We start from the raw sequence: 7,410 nt of genomic DNA on the forward strand, positions 1-7,410 counted from the left end.
GTTATGGTAGACAAGTAAAAATCCTAGCATAGCTAAAGCTGTATCACCAAAAAAAAAAAAAAATCCTTTTCTCATGAATTCAGTAGTCAAAATAAGCTCTGGTAAAATGGTTCTCATTTGCAGATGTAATTATTGAATTTGCACTCCTAATTCTGTAAATTTGTAAGCATACCACAACCAATAAACCTTGCATAAGTACAGCCTTACCCACCTTCATAAAACAGCACAGTTAGCAGTACCGTGCCTCCTAAATGCAAGTACAGCAAAGGCTAAGACCAGTTCAGCACCAGGTCCAAAGCCCTATGTGCATGAACACAAGTTTGATGCAATCTGCATTGCAATGACTACTACTGCAAATTGATTTCTGAACTGACATTCTGGAAGGATTAATTTTAAAAATCAAAGGTAACTTCATTTTCAGTACGTGCTGGGTTTTATTTTCATTAAATACTAGATCTTACACTGTTTGCAAGAGACCTACATTTGTGTGTCTAAAACCACAAAATATACAAAAAAAGTATGGTATCCCATGAGTTAAGTCACAAACCTCCACCTGAAGACATATAAAAGGCATTTAGGATTGGAATAAAAATACTGACTGCACATTTCTGTTAAAATGGTCATCAGTAAAAATGACCAGTGTTGATATTTAAAGGCTAGAGTTTCAGAAAACTCAGCATTTAACATTTAGGCACCTAACTTGGAGGACAGATTTTCAGAAGACCTTTGTCCCCATTTTGGCACTAAAATGTATTAGTTTGATTTCCAAGGACTGGATCCTGTAGGGTGTCAAGCATACTGGCTCTGAAGCAGTGCAACACATAAGCACATTTAATTTAAGCATATAGATGGTCCCACTGAAGTCATGGGGCTACGTGCACATTTAAAATCCCTCACAAAATCTATCATTCTGGCTTATGGACAGAATTTTTAACACCTCACAGGAGTGACCCCAAAAGTAGTGGTGAAGCCTGGGCACGTTTGCAAATTTGCCATAGGTAGTGAGGCTTGATCAAATTAAGGAAAGTTTGTTTCCCATTTGACTGAGAGCTTTCCAGTAGCTGGGGCCTTGCTCATTTGCATCTATTTGGAGGAGGAAAGAATGTGTACTAAGTCTGTTTTATTGAACAAACGGGGAAAAAAGAAGCAATACAAAGGTGAATATAATTATTTTGGAATCTAAGTCTGTCCTTCTAGTAAGTACTGTACATTTAAGCTCCGCAAACATCTCTACATTTTCTGTTGCCATCTCTGCCTCTCTCTGTTCATTTGACTTTCTTTTCACTGCTGTTCCTCGTGCACAGACAGCTGCACATCAGCTGAGGTGGCAAGCATTCCCTCCAAAACTTCTTATCCACAGGTTTGGGTTCCTGTTTGGCTTTTACAAAGTCTTGGACACTGGCTTCATATTATTTCTACCATCACTACATAAACAGAGGTTGCTGTTCTCTCCATTTAGCCTCAGCGAAAAGTGAATATCGCTGGTGAAGAGCAGCTGGGCGGATGACATCTTTAATAAACAGAAAATAAAATGCTGCACAGAAATTGCCCTAAGGGCTGTCATAACATCAGCGTAAACTATCAATCTTAACTGGGTCTGTGATCACTCCACAGATTAGAGGCGGCAGCCATTACTGCCAGCAGGAGTTGTCTGCTCCTATGCTGCATGATCATACTTCTCTTTAAGTCTGCATGGCCACAGTAGTTCCACGGCAATGTGACTGCTCCTGCATTGCTCACCCACGAGTCAGGAGTTCACCATCTGGTTTTACAGCTTCCATTAGTAGCACTGTAACAGCATTTGCATCTGCTTCTTGGGGACTTCGCTTGTATTTTGTGAAGCCTGACAGCAGCCCAACTGCAGCTCCCCTGTGAGGTACAGTAAGCACTGGTCAGGGACGCCAAAATTATAATATCAGTTGCAGCATTACATATGATGGCATCTTTTTGCTACCATGTGCAAAACTTCACTTAGCCTTTTATCCCCAGTCTGCACTCTTACACACACACATTCGGAGCTGTGCCAACATTCTCCACCAGAAGAATGTTAACTTCTACGAATTTATCACTTCTACAGAAAGTTGTTTGGATAAAGGGAATTAAAACTGTTCTTCAAAATGACGTACATTCATATTATGAGTAGCAAATATCACACTGAAAATGTAAAAAAATAAAAATAAATAAAAATTCCAAGCAGCCAGCAGCTGTCAAGAATCAAAGATATCATTTCAGTGCTATGTCAAAAATCACGATGCTTTAAGTCTCATCAAAACATGAGTACATCTCCAAAGCAGATGTCTTGACTCTCAAGGCTGCTGAATGGCTGGATAATAGAAAACTTACAGAGAAAAAAAAAAAAAGAAAATAAAAAGCACTCACCCCATGTATCTAACATTCTTAGCAAAGAAAAAGCATTCATATAAACACAACAATAACATGATTACTCCCCTTTTTAGCTTCATTTCTAATTTGTAATCTGCATCTACTACATCTAGCACTCCCATTCTCAGCTCCTAAGGCCCTTACAAAGTGTCCTGGTGTGCTCTCCTGGTTTTCATTCCAGTTGGTCTCCAGCTTTAAACAATCATTACTGCTTTCACTGTTATTTTTCCTCCTTTGTCTTTGTGTAAGTCATACATGTTTTTATATATGTCAAAATATATAAGGGGAAGGGGAAGGGAAAGGGATTGTGCTTAAGATAACTTTGATCTAAGCTACCATGTTACCAAGCATATTGCTGGACTCTGCTATTTAACCATGCTGTAAAACCAAATAGTGGAAAAAATAATGTACTCCAGAACTCACTGAGATTCAAATAGGTGATTTTTTTCAATTTCAGTGGCTTTAACTCAGCCTCAGCACCACTTGAAATGACTATTTAAAAAGTTAGTAACAGAAGAGTTAAAGATATACAAGATATATTAATTGCATAAAGATGTACAAAACCAGATCATATTTGATTTATGAACCAAATTACATTAAACTAGTCTTATTAACTTTAAGGTTCTAGGGGAAATAGTCCTTGATACAAGCTATAACAGCAAGAGATATCTAGACTCTTGGAAAGCCTTTGACAATTTTTTCATTTGATAGACTGGTGCATACAGTGTTAAATATAAGCTGCCCTAAGAAAAATTTTGAGACTGGATAAGGAAAATTATGAGACTAAATAAGTATAGACAGAAGGCAGAAGATCAGAATTTGAAGTATCTATTCACCATAAAATGGCAAGAATTGTTTTGCATGGGATTTATATCAGATGGCTATTCTTAACATTTTGATTAACAATTTACAGAAAAAAAAGCATTAAAAGATTAAATCTGTCTATTGCCAACAGCATCAGAGCTAGAAACTGGTTAAAAAGCAAAGAAATATTTACATTTTGATTAAAATATAAGCTGAAGGTGATATGGGAATTTCAAGTTCCACATCTAGATTGCTGCACCCAGAAATGGTAATTCCTTAATTAGGTACAGGTCAAATAACCTCAAAACAGTGTAATGGAGAATGTGATCTAATTAGGTATGGTCACAGTTTTTACATTCACTGTCTAACACAAAGCAGAAGTTTAAATGCATTTTGCTTTCATCAGAAAGTTTATTTTGTAGAATAGAGAAATCCTCATGGAAATCCACAGGAGTTTCCCTACTACTTTCAGTGGGTTGGGGTTTTATCAGAAGTGTCTAGAATTACTGGCTCTATCTAAATAAAGAAAGAAAATGTCACATAGGTAAGTGGCAAGGTTCAATGCAACAGGAAAGCTGTTCCACATGAGAGAAAACTGGACCAAGAGCAGATTGGGGGGGGGGGGGGTTGGGTTGTAAATTTACCCTGATGAATTTACTCAGCCAACTTACAAACTTTATTTCTGTAAATTATCTACAGTCAGATACATCAGATGCAAATGTGTCTGTCTGAAATCACTTAACAAATGGTTCATGTAAATATACGTTACATTCTAGGAAAGTTCACTTTGCTAACTTCATGCTTCTGGCTCACACCCACCTCAGATCTTCACATTGTGTGTAGAAATGAAATGAATGGGGTCTTCACCATCCTGATTGTTTCCAGTCTATAGAAAGCTTAGATGAATCGCTCTCGTGGTGTCAGTATGAAAATGTACTTTTTTTTTTGAGGGGGGGAGGGCTTTTTTTGCAAGATGCCACCTTTAAGAATATCTTTTCGTGGGCAAAAAAATGATTTTATTCAAAATAGAACAACTGATTTCCTCAGAAGATAGAGTTCATTGCTACTTTCCATTATGGTGGCCCAAAGCTAGAGCAGGAACTGCAGTCCCGGAATAGAGAACTGATACTCATTCTTCATGCCAAGTTATAGCATTTTGTTTGAATTAGGTTTCCAGCTTGCAGGTCCTATCAGATTTAGGTACGGAATCAAAAAATTTCTGCCTCAACTTCCATCCCACCTATAAAGTGTGAGCAGAAGTTTCATGAGATCATTCACCCACCACAACTCACTGCCCAGCCTATTTCTGTAAACTACAATCAGCTTCAGGGCACTGTCTTTGTCTTTTGCATTTCTACTCTTCTGAACCAACATTTTGGGTTTTCTCTTGTATGCCTGCATCTTAGGTTATTTCCTCTGCATTTCGTTATCCACAGGAACTTTCTCACGCGTGTACCTTTATTCTCCTTACACACACTCACCCGAGCCATTCTAGATACCACACTAATTACAATTTTATCAGAAACAGGAAAATCATGGAGTTTTGGAGTCCAAGCTACAATGAAATTGAAAGCATGGCAGAAATCACTGTCTCATTGATATTCAAAGTATACAATGAAAAATTTCTTTAAAATTATGATGAGAACCACAGAAAATAAACTACATAAGGAGACCCATAAAACTTCATGGTGCTCTAAAGGTTATATAAATATATCAGTCTAAACATAAGTCTGAACATCTTCTTCTGTGCAGATGGAGGTCTCAGGACCCTGGTCCAGATTCATCCCACAGAACACCAGCAGTTAGCTGAGGTCCTTAAATAGGTACCCTCCCTTCTCATGATCCTTCTGTAATCACAGAGAAATGCAAACATCTCTAGAAAACAACTACTACATTTGATATGGTGATAGGCTTTATGAGGAAGCCTTATCCATAGTTGTCTAGCTGAAGAAAAAGGATAAAATACAATATTCTTGGCAGTGAAATCTCATTCTAGTGCTACAGTTAGGTGAGATAAATAAAGGCTATAACATTTGGATGAAAACACCTATCAGCAAGCACTGTAACTGCAGGAAAAGATTGTTAACATTACTGACTCTCTTAGAGCCTGATTATGCTTCACCTAGGATTAAAAGTGCATGTAAATTTTCAATGTCTATTATGAGCAATTAGGAATAACCAACTGCATGGGGAGATTTAGTTGGAATAAATACATTTGCACTTACAACTATTCAGAAATAATTATGGAGTGGCTACTTTTGACTAGGTGAATGTGTAGCCAAGCCATCAGTGATAATGGTTTGCTAAGTCAGGGGGACATAAAGATGGGCACGGTTCTCAACAGAGAAATCCTGTACTGCAAACTATCAGCTTGAGTGAGCTGACTTGCCCTCTGGAAGTGCTCATCTATCATTAAGAGTTACTTCATTCCGATCTATTATGCTTCCGCAAAATACATGAAGTTATATGACATAAATTGTGGTCATACCAGTCTCACAGGACTCTGGAGCAATTGGGTAAAGAAAAAATTATGACTTAATATTTTTAATTATTTGATACAGTCTCAAAGTTAATTTATCCTTCACAGGATATTCTCGCTTCAATAGCTAGCATGGACAGTCCACTCAGCTGGCTCACTCAAAGAGAAAGAACACATGGTCATGGTAGGATGTTTCTTGATCCTTCCAAAACCTACAGGAACCTCTGAAACAAACAAAAATAACTAAATAAAATAAAATAAAATAAAATAAAATAAAATAAAATAAAATAAAAAGACAAATTGAAGTATTGTCACAGGTAATCTATTCATAGATTATGAACAAAGAAAACTGTTAAAAAATGGTTTAAAATAAATTGGGAGACTGCGGATAAGAGAGCATTGTGAAGAGAGAAATAACAAATTTCCAGGAAGAAATGGCAAAATTAAGTGTTACTAGTGTATGTAAGCACAAATGTTGATAACTTTGGTGGTGTTCAGTAAATTTGAGGAGCATCCATCAATTTTGCATCCTCAAAGGCCTATTCACCTTTCTGGGACTCACTGGGAATTTTGGACTGGTCAAATACTTCTTCTCCAACACTGTCTAACCATGATATTCACCCTGCTTTGGGCAGGTGTTTGGACTAGATGACTGTCTGGATGTCTTATAATTTCACAGGCAGATCTGGCTGTGAATGGAAGTTTATCTAACCTCTCCAGAAACTGAAAGTTCCTTGGACCACATTCTATATGTTTTCAATAAAAGACAACTGCCCTCACAAAGCCATTGCCCAGAAGCTGCAACCAGACCTATAAGAATGCTAATGGCTGTGGAAAGGAAAAAAAAAAAAAAAATGCTGTTGATGCACAGAGTTTGTAGAGGAGGAAACTTCCTACCTAGCGGCTGTATCACAAGGACAAGAGTTCTTTTGAACACTTTACTTCTCACTAAATGCCTGATAATCCCTTATGTGAAACTGCATTTTCCCATTTTAGGGAAGAAAATCTCCAAGTAACCAAATCCAGATCATCTATTCTTCTCATGAAAAAATGACTATGAAGGGCTGCTACTATCTGAAAACAATCAATGATCATTATTAAAAGTTAATCATAACTAAACTCTACACGTGATTTTTCTGCTCTTTTTCACTTTTGGTATCAGACACTTTATGTAAAATGTATTCTCATTGGGAAAAAAAAAAACTATTTTGCAAGAAAGAATAAAAGATCAAAAAAAGTTTTTAAAAGTTTGAAAAATATATACATTTTCTATTTTAATGCTGATCCCGTTATGTAACTGCTCTTACAATGTGTTCCTAGAATCATATGCATCAGGAAAAATTTCAGTCTGTAGGATTTCAAAGGCTATCTGAGTCCAAGCTTCCTGCAGCATAAATTCACTAATCCTACACCACCCCTGACAGATAAGTATCTTGTTGAGTCTTGCATATTCCAGTGATACTGGTTACAAAACAGCCCTTGGCAGCCTTTGCTATTGCATAATTGCTCCTATGAGGGCTGAGTTGACTTTGTAGAGTTTGAAACTTGGCAAATATCTCAACTACTTTTTGTGAAGTCAAAAAAATTAATCTGAATTTGGGATCCATCTTTCTTATAATTGAAACTGATTCTTACCAGCCATGAAAAAGCTATGCTACCTTGGGTTGGAACTTGGTATTATGAACACATGGAAGATTTTTGCTATGTAGTCTTTATGTACTTTATATATAACCCTAACCAAATAC

At 36.9% G+C, this 7,410-nt stretch overlaps 1 protein-coding gene across 1 annotated transcript in view; it reads right to left on the minus strand.

Annotated features, from left to right (window-relative positions):
- The window catches only part of LOC308190043 (uncharacterized protein), a 316,509-nt gene that overhangs the window by 275,226 nt on the left and 33,873 nt on the right, over positions 1–7,410 (minus strand). The window lies entirely within an intron of this gene.

The sequence above is a fragment of the Anser brachyrhynchus genome (assembly GCF_964034855.1).
Source record: "Anser brachyrhynchus genome assembly, chromosome: 2".
Lineage (NCBI taxonomy): Eukaryota > Metazoa > Chordata > Aves > Anseriformes > Anatidae > Anser > Anser brachyrhynchus.